The sequence below is a fragment of the Hyla sarda genome, chromosome 1 (assembly GCF_029499605.1).
Source record: "Hyla sarda isolate aHylSar1 chromosome 1, aHylSar1.hap1, whole genome shotgun sequence".
NCBI classification, from domain to species: domain Eukaryota; kingdom Metazoa; phylum Chordata; class Amphibia; order Anura; family Hylidae; genus Hyla; species Hyla sarda.
In genome coordinates, this window is record NC_079189.1 from 261,540,795 (window position 1) to 261,557,429 (window position 16,635).

The 16,635-nt window shown below is 50.5% G+C and overlaps 8 pseudogenes; all 8 read right to left on the reverse strand.

Annotated features, from left to right (window-relative positions):
* Nucleotides 1-4,876: 4,876 nt before the first annotated feature.
* Nucleotides 4,877-4,996, reverse strand: LOC130314336 (5S ribosomal RNA; annotated as a pseudogene).
* Nucleotides 4,997-5,280: 284 nt separating this feature from the next.
* LOC130351984 (5S ribosomal RNA) lies at nt 5,281-5,400 on the reverse strand (annotated as a pseudogene).
* Nucleotides 5,401-6,259: 859 nt separating this feature from the next.
* LOC130351599 (5S ribosomal RNA) lies at nt 6,260-6,379 on the reverse strand (annotated as a pseudogene).
* Nucleotides 6,380-8,649: 2,270 nt separating this feature from the next.
* LOC130325958 (5S ribosomal RNA) lies at nt 8,650-8,769 on the reverse strand (annotated as a pseudogene).
* A 486-nt stretch (nt 8,770-9,255) lies between these two features.
* Nucleotides 9,256-9,375, reverse strand: LOC130352130 (5S ribosomal RNA; annotated as a pseudogene).
* Nucleotides 9,376-9,648: 273 nt separating this feature from the next.
* On the reverse strand, nt 9,649-9,768 carry LOC130320781 (5S ribosomal RNA; annotated as a pseudogene).
* An 845-nt stretch (nt 9,769-10,613) lies between these two features.
* LOC130329086 (5S ribosomal RNA) lies at nt 10,614-10,733 on the reverse strand (annotated as a pseudogene).
* A 1,876-nt stretch (nt 10,734-12,609) lies between these two features.
* LOC130352137 (5S ribosomal RNA) lies at nt 12,610-12,729 on the reverse strand (annotated as a pseudogene).
* Between the last annotated feature and the right edge of the window lie 3,906 nt (nt 12,730-16,635).

A 16,635-nucleotide genomic window follows, 5' to 3' on the forward strand; every position in this document is an offset into this window, starting at 1 on the left:
GTTCTCGTCAGATCGCAGACTTCTACCCAGCTTCGGGCCTGGTAAGTGCCAGCATGGGAGACTGGCTGGGAATCCCGGCTGCCGTTGACATTTTGCTCTGTTTCTGCTCAGATTCCGAAAATTATTTATTGATGCTTAAATCCATAGTATACAAAGTGTGAAGCTGTCAACGCCCATCCTCAGCTGAACGCGCCTGCTCTCGTCAGATCGCAGACTGCTACCCAGCTTAGGGCCCGGTAAGTATCAGCATGGGAGACTGGCTGGGAATCCCAGGTGTTGTTGACATTTTGCTCTGTAGCCGCCTTCCTCTCCGATTCCGAAAAGGATTTATTGATGCTTAAATGCACAGTATAAAAAGCATGAAGCTGTCAATGGCCATCGTAAGCTGAACGCGCCTGCTCTCGTCAGATCGCAGACTGCTACCCAGCTTAGGGCCCGGTAAGTACTGGCAGGGGAGACTGGCTGGCAATCCCAGGTGCCGTTGACACTTTGCTCTATTGCTGCCTTCCGCTCCGATTCCGAAAATAATTTATTGATGCTTAAATCCACAGTATACAAGGTGTGAAGCTGTCGACGGCCATCCTAAGCTTAACGCGCCTGCTCTCGTCAGATCGCAGACTGGTACAGATCTTAGGGCCCGGTAAGTACTGGCATGGGACACTGGCTGGGAATCCCGGCTGCCGTTGACATTTTGCTCTGTTGCCGCCTTCCGCTCCGATTCAGAAAAGGATTTATTGATGCTTAAATGCACAGTATAAAGGGCGTGATGCTGTTAACGGCCATCCTAAGCTGAACGCGCCTGCTCTCGTCAGATCGCAGACTGCTACCCAGCTTAGGGCCCGGTAAGTACCAGCATGGGAGACTGGCTGGGAAACTCAGGTGTTGTTGATATTTTGCTCTGTAGCTCTGTAGACATTTTGCTCCGATTCCGAAAAGGATTTATTGATGCTTAAATCCACAATATACAGGGTGTGAAGCCGTCTACGGCTATCCAAAGCTGAATGCGCCTGTTCTTGTCAGATCGCAGACTGCTGCCCGGCAAGTACGGGCATGGGAGACTGGCTGGCAATCCAAGGTGCTATTGACATTTTGATCTGTTGCCGCCTGTCTCTCCGATTAAAAAAAATATTTATTGATGCTTAAATCCACAGTATACAAGTCGTGAAAATGTCAACGGCCATCCTAAGCTGAACGTGCCTGCTCTCGTCAGATTGCAGACTGCTACCCAGCTTAGGGCCCGGTAAGTACTGGCATGGGAGACTGGCTGGGAATCCCGGGTGCCGTTGACATTTTGCTCTGTTTCTGCTCCGATTCCGAAAATTATTTATTGATGCTTAAATCCAGTACAAATCCATACAAAGAGTGAAGCTGTCAACGGCCATCCTAAGCTTAACGTGCCTGCTCTCGTCAGATCGCAGACTGCTACCCAGCTTAGGGCCTGGTAAGTACCAGCATGGGAGACTGGCTGGGAATCCCGGGTGCAGTTGACATTTTAATCTGTTGCCGCCTTCCGCTCCGATTCGGAAAAGGATTTATTGATGCTTAAATCCACAATATACAGGGTGTGAAGCTGTCAACGGCCATCCTAAGCCTGAACGTGCCTGCTCTCGTCAGATCGCAGACTGCAGCCCGGCAGTTACCGGCATGGGAGACTGGCTGGCAATCCAAGGTGCCATTGACATTTTGCTCTGTTGCGCCTTCCTCTCCGATTAATAAAAATATTTGTTGATGCTTAAATCCACAATATACAAGGCATGAAGATGTCAACGGCCATCCTAAGCTGAACGCGCCTGCTCTCATCAGATCGCAGACTGCTACCCAGCTTAGGGCCCAGTAAGTACCGGCATGGGTGACTGGCTGGGAATCCCGAGTGCAGTTGACATTTTGCTCTGTTGCCGCCTTCCGTTCCGATTCCGAAAAGGATTCATTGATGCTTAAATGCACAGTATAAAAAGCATGAAGCTGTCAATGGCCATCCTAAGCTGAACGCGCCTGCTCTTGTCAGATCGCAGACGGCTACCCAGCTTAGGGCCCGGTAAGTACTGGCATGGGAGACTGGCTGGGAATCCCGGGTGCCGTTGACATTTTGCTCTATTGCTGCCTTCCGCTCCGATTCCGAAAAGGATTTATTGATGCTTAAATGCACAGTATACAAAGTGTGAAGCTGTCAACTGCCATCCTAAGCTGAACGCGCCTGCTCTCGTCAGATGGCAGACTGCTACCCAGCTTAGGGCCTGGTAAGTACCAGCATGGGAGACTGGCTGGGAATCCCGGGTGCAGTTGAAATTTTAATCTATTGCCGCCTTCCGATCCAATTCGGAAAAGGATCTATTGATGCTTAAATCCACAATATACAGGGTGTGAAGCTGTCAACGGCCATCCTAAGCCTGAACGTGCCTGCTGTCCTCAAATCGCAGACTGCTGCCCGGCAGATACCGGCATGGGAGACTGGCTGGCAATCCAAGGTGCCATTGACATTTTGCTCTGTTGCCGCCTTCTTCTCCGATTAATAAAAATATTTATTGATGCTTAAATCCACAATATACAAGGCGTAAAGATGTAAACGGCCATCCTAAGCTGAACGCGCCTGCTCTCGTCAGATCGCAGACTGCTACCCAGCTTAGGGCCCAGTAAGTACCGGCATGGGAGACTGGCTGGGAATCCCGGGTGCAGTTGACATTTTGCTCTGTTGCCGCCTTCCGCTCCGATTCGGAAAATGATTTATTGATGCTTAAACGCACAGTATAAAGGGCGTGAAGCTGTCAACGGCCATCCTAAGCTAAACGTGCCTGCTCTCGTCAGATCGCAGACTGCTACCTAGCTTAGGGCCCGGTAAGTACCAGCATGGGAGACTGGCTTGGAATCCCAGGTGTTGTTGACATTTTGCTCTGAAGCCGCCTTCCGCTCCGATTCCGAAAAGGATTTATTGATGCTTAAATCCACAGTATACTGGGTGTGAAGCCGTCTACGGCTATCCTAAGCTGAATGTGCCTGTTCTTGTCAGATCGCAGACTGCTGCCCGGCAAGTACGGGCATGGGAGACTGGCTGGCAATCCAAGGTGCTATTGACATTTTGATCTGTTGCCGCCTTCCTCTCCGATTCCGAAAAGGATTTATTGATGCTTAAATGCACAGTATAAAAAGCATGAAGCTGTCAATGGCCATCCTAATCTGAACGCGCCTGCTCTCGTCAGATCGCAGACTGCTACCCAGCTTAGGGCCCAGTAAGTACTGGCATGGGAGACTGGCTGGGAATCCCGGGTGCCGTTGACATTTTGCTCTATTGCTGCCTTCCGCTCCGATTCCGAAAATAATTTATTGATGCTTAAATCCACAGTATACAAGGTGTGAAGCTGTCGACGGCCATCCTAAGCTTAACGCGACTGCTCTCGTCAGATCGCAGACTGGTACAGATCTTAGGGCCCGGTAAGTACCGGCATGAGACACTGGCTGGGAATCCCGGCTGCCGTTGACATTTTGCTCTGTTGCCGCCTCCCGTTCCGATTCCGAAAAGGATTTATTGATGCTTAAATGCACAGTATAAAGGGCGAGAAGCTGTAAACGGCCATCCTAAGCTGAACACGCCTGCTCTCGTCAGATCGCAGACTGGTACAGATCTTAGGGCCCGGTAAGTACCGGCATGGGACACTGGCTGGGAATCCCGGCTGCCGTTGACATTTTGCTCTGTTGCCGCCTTACGCTCCGATTCCGAAAAGGATTTATTGATGCTTAAATCCACAGTATACAGGGTGTGAAGATGTCTACGGCCATCCTAAGCTGAATGCGCCTGTTCTCGTCAGATCGCAGACTGCTTCCCAGCTTCGGGACTGGTAAGTACAAGCATGGGAGACTGGCTGGGATTCCCGGGTGCAGTTGACATTTTGCTCTGTTTCTGCTCCGATTCCGAAAATTATTTATTGATGCTTAAATCCACAGTATACAAAATGTGAAGCTGTCAACGGCCATCCTAAGCTGAAGGCGCCTGCTCTTGTCAGATCTCAGACTGCTACCCAGCTTAGGGCCCGGTAAGTACCAGCATGGGAGACTGGCTGGGAATCCCAGGTGTTGTTGACATTTTGCTCTGTAGCCACCTTCCGCTCCGATTCCGAAAAGGATTTATTGATGCTTAAATCCACAGTATACAGGGCGTGAAGCCGTCTACGGCTATCCTAAGCTGAATGTGCCTGTTCTTGTCAGATCACAGACTGCTGCCTGGCAAGTACGGGCATGGGAGACTGGCTGGCAATCCAAGGTGCTATTGACATTTTGCTCTGTTGCCGCCTTCCTCTCCGATTCCGAAAGGGATTTATTGATGCTTAAATGCACAGTATAAAAAGCATGAAGCTGTCAATGGCCATCCTAAGCTGAATGCGCCTGCTCTCGCCAGATCGCAGACTGCTACCCAGCTTAGGGCCCAGTAAGTACTGGCATGGGAGACTGGCTGGGAATCCCAGGTGCCGTTGACATTTTGCTCTATTGCTGCCTTCCGCTCCGCACCTTGGATTGCCAGCCAGTCTCCCACGCCGGTATCTGCCGGGCAGCAGTCTGCGATATGAGGAGAGCAGACACATTCAGCTTAGGATGGCCGTTGACAGCTTCACACCCTGTATATTGTGGATTTAAGCATCAATAAATCCTTTTCCGAATCGGAGCGGAAGGCGGCAACAGATTAAAATGTCAACTGCACCCGGGATTCCAGCCAGTCTACCATGCTGGTACTTGCCAGGCCCTAAGTTGGGTAGCAGTCTACGATCTGACGAGAGCAGGCGCGTTCAGCTTAGGATGGCCGTTGACAGCTTCACACTTTGTATACTGTGGATTTAAGCATCAATAAATCCTTTTCGGAATCGGAGCGGAAGGCGGCAACAGAGCAAAATGTCAACGACACCTGGGATTCCCAGCCAGTCTCCCATGCTGGTACTTACCGGGCCCTAAGCTGGGTAGCAGTCTGCGATCTGACGAGAGCAGGCGCGTTCAGCTTAGGATGGCCGTTGACAGCTTCTCGCCCTTTATACTGTGCATTTAGGCATCAATAAATCCTTTTCGGAATCGGAACGGAAGGCGGCAACAGAGCAAAATGTCAACGGCAGCCGGGATTCCCAGCCAGTGTCCCATGCCGGTACTTACTGGGCCCTAAGATCTGTATCAGTCTGCGATCTGACGAGAGCAGGCGCGTTAAGCTTAGGATGGCCGTCGACAGCTTCACACCTTGTATACTGTGGATTTAAGCATCAATAAATTTTTTTCGGAATCGGAGCGGAAGGCAGCAATAGAGCAAAATGTCAACGGCGACCGGGATTCCTAGCCAGTCTCCCATGCCAGTACTTACCGGGCCCTAAGCTGGGTAGCAGTCTGCGATCTGACGAGAGCAGGCGCGTTCAGCTTAGCATGGCCATTGACAGCTTCACGCCTTGTATATTGTGGATTTAAGCATCAATAAATATTTTTTTAATCGGAGAGGAAGGCGGCAACAGAGCAAAATGTCAATGGCACCTTGGATTGCCAGCCAGTCTCCCATGCCGGTAACTGCCGGGCAGCAGTCTGCGATCTGAGGAGAGCAGGCACGTTCAGGCTTAGGATGGCCGTTGACAGCTTCATTCACACCCTGTATATTGTGCATTTAAGCATCAATAAATCCTTTTCGGAATCGGAGAGGAAGGCGGCAACAGAGCAAAATGTCAATAGCACCTTGGATTGCCAGCCAGACTCCCATGCCCATACTTGCCGGGCAGCAGTCTGCGATCTGACAAGAACAGGCACATTCAGCTTAGGATAGCCGTAGACGGCTTCACACCCTGTATACTGTGGATTTAAGCATCAATAAATCCTTTTCGGAATCGGAGCGGAAGGCGGCTACAGAGCAAAATGTCAACAACACCTGGGATTCCCAGCCAGTCTCCCATGCCGGTACTTATTGCGCCCTAAGCTGGGTAGCAGTCTGCGATCTGACGAGAGCAGGCACGTTCAGCTTAGGATGGCCGTTGACATCTTCATGCCTTGTATATTGTGGATTTAAGCATCAATAAATATTTTTATTAATCGGAGAGGAAGGCGGCAACAGAGCAAAATGTCAATGGCACCTTGGATTGCCAGCCAGTCTCCCATGCCGGTATCTGCCGGGCAGCAGTCTGCGATCTGAGGAGAGCAGGCACGTTCAGGCTTAGGATGGCCGTGGACAGCTTCACACCCTTTATATTGTGGATTTAAGCATCAATAAATCCTTTTCCGAATCGGAGCGGAAGGCGGCAACAGATTAAAATGTCAACTGCACCCGGGATTCCCAGCCAGTCTCCCATGCTGGTACTTACCAGGCCCTAAGCTGGGTAGCAGTCTGCGATCTGACGAGAGCAGGCGCGTTCAGCTTAGGATGGCCGTTGACAGCTTCACACCCTTTATATTGTGGATTTAAGCATCAATAAATCCTTTTCCGAATCGGAGCGGAAGGCGGCAACAGATTAAAATGTCAACTGCACCCGGGATTCCCAGCCAGTCTCCCATGCTGGTACTTACCAGGTCCGAAGCTGGGTAGCAGTCTGCGATCTGACGAGAACAGGCGCATTCAGCTTAGGATGGCCGTAGACATCTTCACACCCTGTATACTGTGGATTTAAGCATCAATAAATCCTTTTCGGAATCGGAGCGTAAGGCGGCAACAGAGCAAAATGTCAACGACACCTGGGATTCCCAGCCAGTCTCCCATGCCGATATCTGCCGGGCAGCAGTCTGTGATCTGAGGAGAGCAGGCACGTTCAGGCTTAGGATGGCCGTTGACAACTTCACACTTTGTATACTGTGCATTTAAGCATCAATAAATCCTTTTCGGAATCGGAGCGGAAGGCGGCAACAGAGCAAAATGTCAACGGCAGCCGGGATTCCCAGCCAGTGTCTCATGCCGATACTTACCGGGCCCTAAGATCTGTACCAGTCTGCGATCTGATGAGAGCTGGCGCGTTAAGCTTAGGATGGCCGTCGACAGCTTCACACCTTGTATACTGTGGATTTAAGCATCAATAAATCATTTTCCGAATCGGAGCGGAAGGCGGCAACAGAGCAAAATGTCAACTGCAATCGGGATTCCCAGCCAGTCTCCCATTCCGGTACTTACTGGGCCCTAAGCTGAGTAGCAGTCTGCGATCTGACGAGAGCAGTCGCGTTCAGCTTAGGATGGCCGTTGACATCTTTACGCCTTGTATATTGTGGATTTAAGCATCAATAAATATTTTTATTAATCGGAGAAGAAGACGGCAACAGAGCAAAATGTCAATGACACCTTGGATTGCCAGCCAGTCTCCCATGCCGGTATCTGCCGGGCAGCAGTCTGCGATCTGAGGAGAGCAGGCACGTTCAGGCTTAGGATGGCCGTTGACAGCTTCACACCCTGTATATTGCGGATTTAAGCATCAATAGATCCTTTTCCGAATTGGATCGGAAGGCGGCAACAGATTAAAATGTCAACTGCACCCAGGATTCCCAGCCAGTCTCCCATGCTGGTACTTACCGGGCCCTAAGATCTGTACCAGTCTGCGATCTGACGAGAGCAGGCGCGTTAAGCTTAGGATGGCCGTCGACAGCTTTACACCTTGTATACTGTGGATTTAAGCATCAATAAATTCTTTTCGGAATCGGAGCGGAATGCAGCAATAGAGCAAAATGTCAACGGCACCCTGGATTCCCAGCCAGTCTCCAATGCCAATACTTACCAGGCCCTAAGCTGGATAGCAGTCTGCGATCTGACGAGAGCAGGCGCGTTCAGCTTAGGATGGCCATTGACAGCTTCGTGCTTTTTATACTGTGCATTTAAGCATCAATAAATCCTTTTCGGAATCGGAGAGGAAGGCGGCAACAGAGCAAAATGTCAATAGCACCTTGGATTGCCAGCCAGTCTCCCATGTCCGTACTTGCCGGGCAGCAGTCTGCGATCTGACAAGAACAGGCACAATCAGCTTAGGATAGCCGTAGACGGCTTCACACCCTGTATACTGTGGATTTAAGCATCAATAAATCCTTTTCGGAATCGGAACGGAAGGCGGCAACAGAGCAAAATGTCAACGGCAGCCGGGATTCCCAGCCAGTGTCCCATGCCGGTACTTACCGGGCCCTAAGATCTGTACCAGTCTGCGATCTGACGAGAGCAGGCGCGTTAAGCTTAGGATGGCCGTAGACAGCTTCACACCTTGTATACTGTGGATTTAAGCATCAATAAATTATTTTCGGAATCAGAGCGGAAGGCAGCAATAGAGCAAAATGTCAATGGCGACCGGGATTCCCAGCCAGTCTCCCATGCCAGTACTTACCGCGCCCTAAGCTGGGTATCAGTCTGCGATCTGACGAGAGCAGGCGCGTTCAGCTTAGCATGGCCATTGACAGCTTCATGCTTTTTATACTGTGCATTTAAGCATCAATAAATCCTTTTCAGAATCGGAACGGAAGGCGGCAACAGAGCAAAATGTCAACTGCACCCGGGATTCCCAGCCAGTCTCCCATGCCGGTACTTACTGGGCCCTAAGCTGGGTAGCAGTCTGCGATCTGACGAGAGCAGGCGCGTTCAGCTTTGGATGGCCGTAGACATCTTCACGCCCTGTATACTGTGGATTTAAGCATCAATAAATCCTTTTCGGAATCGGAGCGGAAGGCGGCAACAGAACAAAATGTCAACGACACCTGGGATTCCCATCCAGTCTCCCATGCTGGTACTTATCGGGCCCTAAGCTGGGTAGCAGTCTGCGATCTGACGAGAGCAGGCGCGTTCAGCTTAGGATGGCCGTTGACAGCTTCTCGCCCTTTATACTGTGCATTTAAGCATCAATAAATCCTTTTCGGAATCGGAACGGAAGGCGTCAACAGAGCAAAATGTCAACGGCAGCTGGGATTCCCAGCCAGTGTTTCATGCCGGTACTTACCGGGCCCTAAGATCTGTACCAGTCTGCGATCTGACGAGAGCAGGCGCGTTAAGCTTAGGATGGCCGTCGACAGCTTCACACCTTGTATACTGTGGATTTAAGCATCAATAAATTATTTTCGGAATTGGAGCGGAAGGCAGCAATAGAGCAAAATGTCAACGGCGACCGGGATTCCCAGCCAGTCTCCCATGCCAGTACTTACCGCGCCCTAAGCTGGGTATCAGTCTGCGATCTGACGAGAGCAGGCGCATTCAGCTTAGGATGGCCGTTGACAGCTTCACGCCCTTTATACTGTGCATTTAAGCATCAATAAATCATTTTCCGAATCGGAGCGGAAGGCGGCAACAGAGCAAAATGTCAACTGCACCCAGGATTCCCAGCCAGTCTCCCATGCCGGTACTTACTGGGCCCTAAGCTGTGTAGCAGTCTGCGATCTGACGAGAGCAGGCGCGTTCAGCTTAGGATGGCCGTTGACATCTTTACGCCTTCTATATTGTGGATTTAAGCATCAATAAATATTTTTATTAATCGGAGAAGAAGGCGGCAACAGAGCAAAATGTCAATGGCACCTTGGATTGCCAGCCAGTCTCCCATGCCGGTATCTGCCGGGCAGCAGTCTGTGATCTGAGGAGAGCAGGCAAGTTCAGGCTTAGGATGGCCGTTGACAGCTTCACACCCTGTATATTGTGGATTTAAGCATCAATAAATTCTTTTCGGAATCGGAGCGGAAGGCAGCAATAGAGCAAAATGTCAACGGCACCCGGGATTCCCAGCCAGTCTCCCATGCCAGTACTTACCGGGCCCTAAGCTGGGTAGCAGTCTGCGATCTGACGAGAGCAGGCGCGTTCAGCTTAGGATGGCCGTTGACAGCTTCACACCCTTTATACTGTGCATTTAAGCATCAATAAATCATTTTCCGAATCGGAGCGGAAGGCGGCAACAGATTAAAATGTCAACTGCACCTGGGATTCCCAGCCAGTCTCCCATGCTGGTACTTACCAGGCCCTAAGCTGGGTAGCAGTCTGTGATCTGACGAGAGCAGGCACGTTCAGCTTAGGATGGCAGTTGACATCTTCACGCCTTGTATATTGTGGATTTAAGCATCAATAAATATTTTTTTAATCGGAGAGGAAGGCGGCAACAGAGCAAAATGTCAATGGCACCTTGGATTGCCAGCCATTCTCCCATGCCGGGCAGCAGTCTGCGATCTGAGGAGAGCAGGCACGTTCAGGCTTAGGATGGCCGTTGACAGCTTCACACCCTGTATATTGTGGATTTAAGCATCAATAAATCCTTTTCCGAATCGGAGCGGAAGGCGGCAACAGATTAAAATGTCAACTGCACCCGGGATTCCCAGCCAGTCTCCCATGCCGGTAACTGCCGGGCAGCAGTCTGCGATCTGAGGAGAGCAGGCACGTTCAGGCTTAGGATGGCCGTAGACATCTTCATACCCTGTATACTGTGCATTTAAGCATCAATAAATCCTTTTCGGAATCGGAGAGGAAGGCGGCAACAGAGCAAAATGTCAACAGTTCCTTGGATTGCCAGCCAGTCTCCCATGCCCGTACTTGCCGGGCAGCAGTCTGCGATCTGACAAGAACAGGCACATTCAGCTTAGGTTAGCCGTAGACGGCTTCACACCCTGTATACTGTGGATTTAAGCATCAATAAATCCTTTTCGGAATCGAAGCGGAAGGCGGCTACAGAGCAAAATGTCAACAACACCTGGGATTCCCAGCCAGTCTCCCATGCTGGTACTTACCGGGCCCTAAGCTGGGTAGCAGTCTGCGGTCTGACGAGAGCAGGCGCGTTCAGCTTAGGATGGCCGTTGACAGCTTCACACTTTGTATACTGTGGATTTAAGCATCAATAAATAATTTTCGGAATCGGAGAGGAAGGCGGCAACAGAGCAAAATGTCAATAGCACCTTGGATTGCCAGCCAGTCTCCCATGCCCGTACTTACCGGGCCCTAAGCTGGGTAGCAGTCTGCAATCTGACGAGAGCAGGCGCGTTCAGCTTAGGATGGCCATTGACAGCTTCATGCTTTTTATACTGTGCATTTAAGCATCAATAAATCCTTTTCGGAATCGGAGAGGAAGGCGGCAACAGAGCAAAATGTCAATAGCACCTTGGATTGCCAGCCAGTCTCCCATGCCCGTACTTGCCCGGCAGCAGTCTGCGATCTGACAAGAACAGGCACATTCAGCTTAGGATAGCCGTAGACGGCTTCACACCCTGTATACTGTGGATTTAAGCATCAATAAATCCTTTTCGGAATCGGAGCGGAAGGCGGCTACAGAGCAAAATATCAACAACACCTGGGATTCTCAGCCAGTCTCCCATGCTGGTACTTACCGGGCCCTAAGCTGGGTAGCAGTCTGCGATCTGACGAGAGCTGGCGCTTTCAGCTTAGGATGGCCGTTGACAGTTTCACGCCCTTTATACTGTGCATTTAAGCATCAATAAATCATTTTCCGAATTGGATCGGAAGGCGGCAACAGATTAAAATGTCAACTGCACCCGGGATTCCCAGCCAGTCTCCCATGCTGGTACTTACCAGGCCCTAAGCTGGGCAGCAGTCTGCGATCTGACTAGAGCAGGCGCGTTCAGCTTAGGATGGCCGTTGACAGCTTCACACTTTGTATACTGTGTATTTAAGCATCAATAAATCCTTTTCGGAATCGGAACGGAAGGCGGCAACAGAGCAAAATGTCAACGGCAGCCGGGATTCCCAGCCAGTGTCCCATGCCGGTACTTACCGGGCCCTAAGATCTGTACCAGTCTGCGATCTGACGAGAGCAGGCCCGTTAAGCTTAGGATGGCCGTCGACAGCTTTACACCTTGTATACTGTGGATTTAAGCATCAATAAATTATTTTCGGAATCGGAGCGGAAGGCAGCAATAGAGCAAAATGTCAACAGCACCCGGGATTCCCAGCCAGTCTCCCATGCCAGTACTTACCGGGCCCTAAGCTGGGTAGCCGTCTGCGATCTGACGAGAGCAGGCGCGTTCCGCTTAGGATGGCCATTGACAGCTTCATGCTTTTTATACTGTGCATTTAAGCATCAATAAATCCTTTTCGGAATCGGAGAGGAAGGCGGCAACAGAGCAAAATGTCAATAGCACCTTGGATTGCCAGCCAGTCTCCCATGCCCGTACTTGCCGGGCAGCAGTCTGCGATCTGACAAGAACAGCCACATTCAGCTTAGAATTGCCGTAGACGGCTTCACACCCTGTATACTGTGGATTTAAGCATCAATAAATCCTTTTCGGAATGGAAGCGGAAGGCGGCTACAGAGCAAAATGTCAACAACACCTGGGATTCCCAGCCAGTCTCCCATGCTGGTACTTACCAGGCCCGAAGCTGGGTAGCAGTCTGCGATCTGACGAGAACAGGCGCATTCAGCTTAGGATGGCCGTAGACAGCTTCTCGCCCTTTATACTGTGCATTTAGGCATCAATAAATCCTTTTCGGAATCGGAACGGAAGGCGGCAACAGAGCAAAATGTCAACGGCAGCCGGGATTCCCAGCCAGTGTCCCATGCCTGTACTTACCGGGCCCTAAGATCTGTACCAGTCTGCGATCTGACGAGAGCAGGCCCGTTAAGCTTAGGATGGCCGTCGACAGCTTCACACCTTGTATACTGTGGATTTAAGCATCAATAAATTCTTTTCGGAATCGGAGCGGAAGGCAGCAATAGAGCAAAATGTCAACGGCACCCGGGATTCCCAGCCAGTCTCCCATGCCAGTACTTACCGGGCCCTAAGCTGGGTAGCAATCTGCGATCTGACGAGTGCAGGCGCGTTCAGCTTAGGATAGCCGTTGACATCTTCATGCTTTTTATACTGTGCATTTAAGCATCAATAAATATTTTTTTTAATCGGAGAGGAAGGCGGCAACAGATCAAAATGTCAATAGCACATTGGATTGCCAGCCAGTCTCCCATGCTGGTACTTACCGGGCCCTAAGCTGGGTAGCAGTCTGCGATCTGACGAGAGCAGGCGAGTTGAGCTTAGGATGGCCATTGACAGCTTCACACTTTGTATACTGTGGATTTAAGCATCAATAAATAATTTTCGGAATCGAAGCAGAAACAAAGCAAAATGTCAACTGCACCCGGGATTCCCAGCCAGTCTCCCATGCTGGTACTTACCAGGCCTGAAGCTGGGTAGCAGTCTGCGATCTGACGAGAACAGGAGCATTCAGCTTAGGATTGCCGTAGACATCATCACATCCTGTATACTGTATGCTGTATACTGTATACTGTATACTGTGGATTTAAACATCGATAAATCCTTTTCGGAATCGGAGCGGAAGGCGGCAACAGAGCAAAATGTCAACGACACCTGGGATTCCCAGCCAGTCTCCCATGCTGGAACTTACCGGGCCCTAAGCTGGGTAGCAGTCTGCGATCTGACGAGAGCAGGCGCGTTCAGCTTAGGATGGCCGTTGACAGCTTCTCGCCCTTTATACTGTGCATTTAAGTATCAATAAATCCTTTTCGGTATCTGCCGGGCAGCAGTCTGCGATCTGAGGAGAGCAGGCACGTTCAGCTTAGGATGGCCGTTGACAGCTTCACACCCTGTATATGGTGGATTTAAGCATCAATAAATCCTTTTCCGAATCGGAGCGGAAGGCGGCAACAGATTAAAATGTCAACTGCACCCGGGATTCCCAGCCAGTCTCTCATGCTGGTACTTAGCAGGCCCTAAGCTGGGTAGCAGTCTGCGATCTGACGAGAGCAGGCGCGTTCAGCTTAGGATGGCCGTTGCCAGCTTCACACTTTGTATACTGTGCATTTAAGCATCAATAAATCCTTTTCGGAATCGGAACGGAAGGCGACAACAGAGCAAAATGTCAACGGCAGCCGGGATTCCCAGCCAGTGTCCAATGCCGGTACTTACCGGGCCCTAAGATCTGTACCAGTCTGCGATCTGACGAGAGCAGGCACGTTAAGCTTAGGATGGCTGTCGACAGCTTCGGAATCGGAGCAGAAACAGAGCACAATGTCAACTGCACCTGGGATTCCCAGCCAGTCTCCCATGCTGGTACTTACCAGGCCCGAAGCTGGGTAGCAATCTGCGATCTGACGAGAACAGACACATTCAGCTTAGGATGGCCGTAGACACCTTCACACCCTGTATACTGTGGATTTAAGCATCAATAAATCCTTTACGGAATCGGAGCGGAAGGCGGCAACAGAGCAAAATGGCAACGACACCTGGGATTCCCAGTCAGTCTCCCATGCTGGTACTTACCGGGCCCTAAGCTGGGAAGCAGTCTGCGATCTGACGAGAGCAGGCGCGTTCAGCTTAGGTTGGCCGTTGACATCTTCTTGTCCTTTATACTGTGCATTTAAGCATCAATAAATCCTTTTCCGAATCGGAACGGAAGGCGGCAACAGAGCAAAATGTCAACGGCAGCCGGGATTCCCAGCCAGTGTCCCATGCCGGTACTTACCGGGCCCTAAGATCTGTACCAGTCTGCGATCTGACGAGAGCAGGCGCGTTAAGCTTAGGATGGCCGTTGACAGCTTCACACCCTTTATACTGTGCATTTAAGCATCAATAAATCCTTTTCCGAATCGGAGCGGAAGGCGGCAACAGATTAAAATGTCAACTGCACCCGGGATTCCCAGCCAGTCTCCCATGCTGGTACTTACCAGGCCCTAAACTGGGTAGCAGTCTGCAATCTGACGAGAGCAGGCGAGTTCAGCTTAGGATGACCGTTGACAGCTTCACACTTTGTATACTGTGCATTTAAGCATCAATAAATCCGTTTCGGAATCGGAACGGAAGGCGGCAACAGAGCAAAATGTCAACGGCAGCCGGGATTCCCAGCCAGTGTCCCATGCCGGTACTTACCGGGCCCTAAGCTGGGTAGCCGTCTGCGATCTGACGAGAGCAGGCGCGTTCAGCTTAGGATGGCCATTGACAGCTTCATGCTTTTTATACTGTGCATTTAAGCATCAATTAATCCTTTTCGGAATCGGAACGGAAGGCGGCAACAGAGCAAAATGTCAACTGCACCCGGGATTCCCAGCCAGTCTCCCATGCCGGAACTTACTGGGCCCTAAGCTGGGTAGCAGTCTGCGATCTGACGAGAGCAGGCGCGTTCAGCTTAGGATGGCCGTTGACATCTTCACGTCTTGTATATTGTGGATTTAAGCATCAATAAATATTTTTATTAATCGGAGAGGAAGGCGGCAACAGAGCAAAATGTCAATGGCACCTTGGATTGCCAGCCAGTCTCCCACGCCGGTATCTGCCGGGCAGCAGTCTGCGATCTGAGGAGAGCAGACACGTTCAGCTTAGGATGGCCGTTGACAGCTTCACACCCTGTATATTGTGGATTTAAGCATCAATAAATCCTTTTCCGAATCGGAGCGGAAGGCGGCAACAGATTAAAATGTCAACTGCACCCGGGATTCCAGCCAGTCTACCATGCTGGTACTTACCAGGCCCTAAGCTGGGTAGCAGTCTGCGATCTGACAAGAGCAGGCGTGTTCAGCTTAGGATGGCCGTTGACAGCTTCACACTTTGTATACTGTGGATTTAAGCATCAATAAATAATTTTCGGAATCGGAGCAGAAACAGAGCAAAATGTCAACTGCACCCGGGATTCCCAGCCAGTCTCCCATGCTGGTACTTACCAGGCCCGAAGCTGGGTAGCAGTCTGCAATCTGACGAGAACAGGCGCATTCAGCTTAGGATGGCCATAGACATCTTCACACCCTGTATACTGTGTATTTAAGCATCAATAAATCCTTTTCGGAATCGGAGAGGAAGGCGGCAACAGAGCAAAATGTCAACTGCACCTTGTATACTGTGGATTTAAGCATCAATAAATTATTTTCGGAATCGGAGCGGAAGGCAGCAATAGAGCAAAATGTCAACGGCATCCGGGATTCCCAGTCAGTCTCCCATGCCAGTACTTACTGGACCCTAAGCTGGGTAGCAGTCTGCAATTTGACAAGAGCAGGTGCGTTCAGCTTAGGATGGCCGTTGACAGCTTCACACTTTGTATACTGTGCATTTAAGCATCAATAAATCCTTTTCGGAATCAGAACGGAAGGAGGCAACAGAGCAAAATGTCAACGGCAGCCGGGATTCCCAGCCAGTGTCCCATGCCGGTACTTACCGGGCCCTAAGATCTGTACCAGTCTGCGCGTTCAGGCGCGTTCAGCTTAGGATGGCCATTGACAGCTTCATGCTTTTTATACTGTGCATTTAAGCATCAATAAATCCTTTTCGGAATCAAAGCAGAAACAGAGCAAAATGTCAACTGCACCCGGGATTTCCAGCCAGTCTCCCATGCTGGTACTTACCAGGCCCTAAGCTGGATAGCAGTCTGCAATCTGACAAGAACAGGCGCATTCAGCTTAGGATGGCCGTTGACAGCTTCGGATGGCCGTTGACAGCTTCACGCCCTTTATACTGTGCATTTAAGCATCAATAAATCCTTTTCCAAATCGGAGCGAAAGGCGGCAACAGATTAAAATGTCAACTTCACCCGGGATTCCCAGCCAGTCTCCCATGCCAGTACTTACCGGGCCCTAAGCTGGGAAGCAGTCTGCGATCTGACGAGAGCAGGCGCGTTCTGCTTAGGATGGCCGTTGACATCTTCATGGCTTGTATATTGTGGATTTAAGAATCAATAAATATTTTTATTAATCGGAGAGGAAGGCGGCAACAGAGCAAAATGTGAATGGCACCTTGGATTGCCAGCCAGTC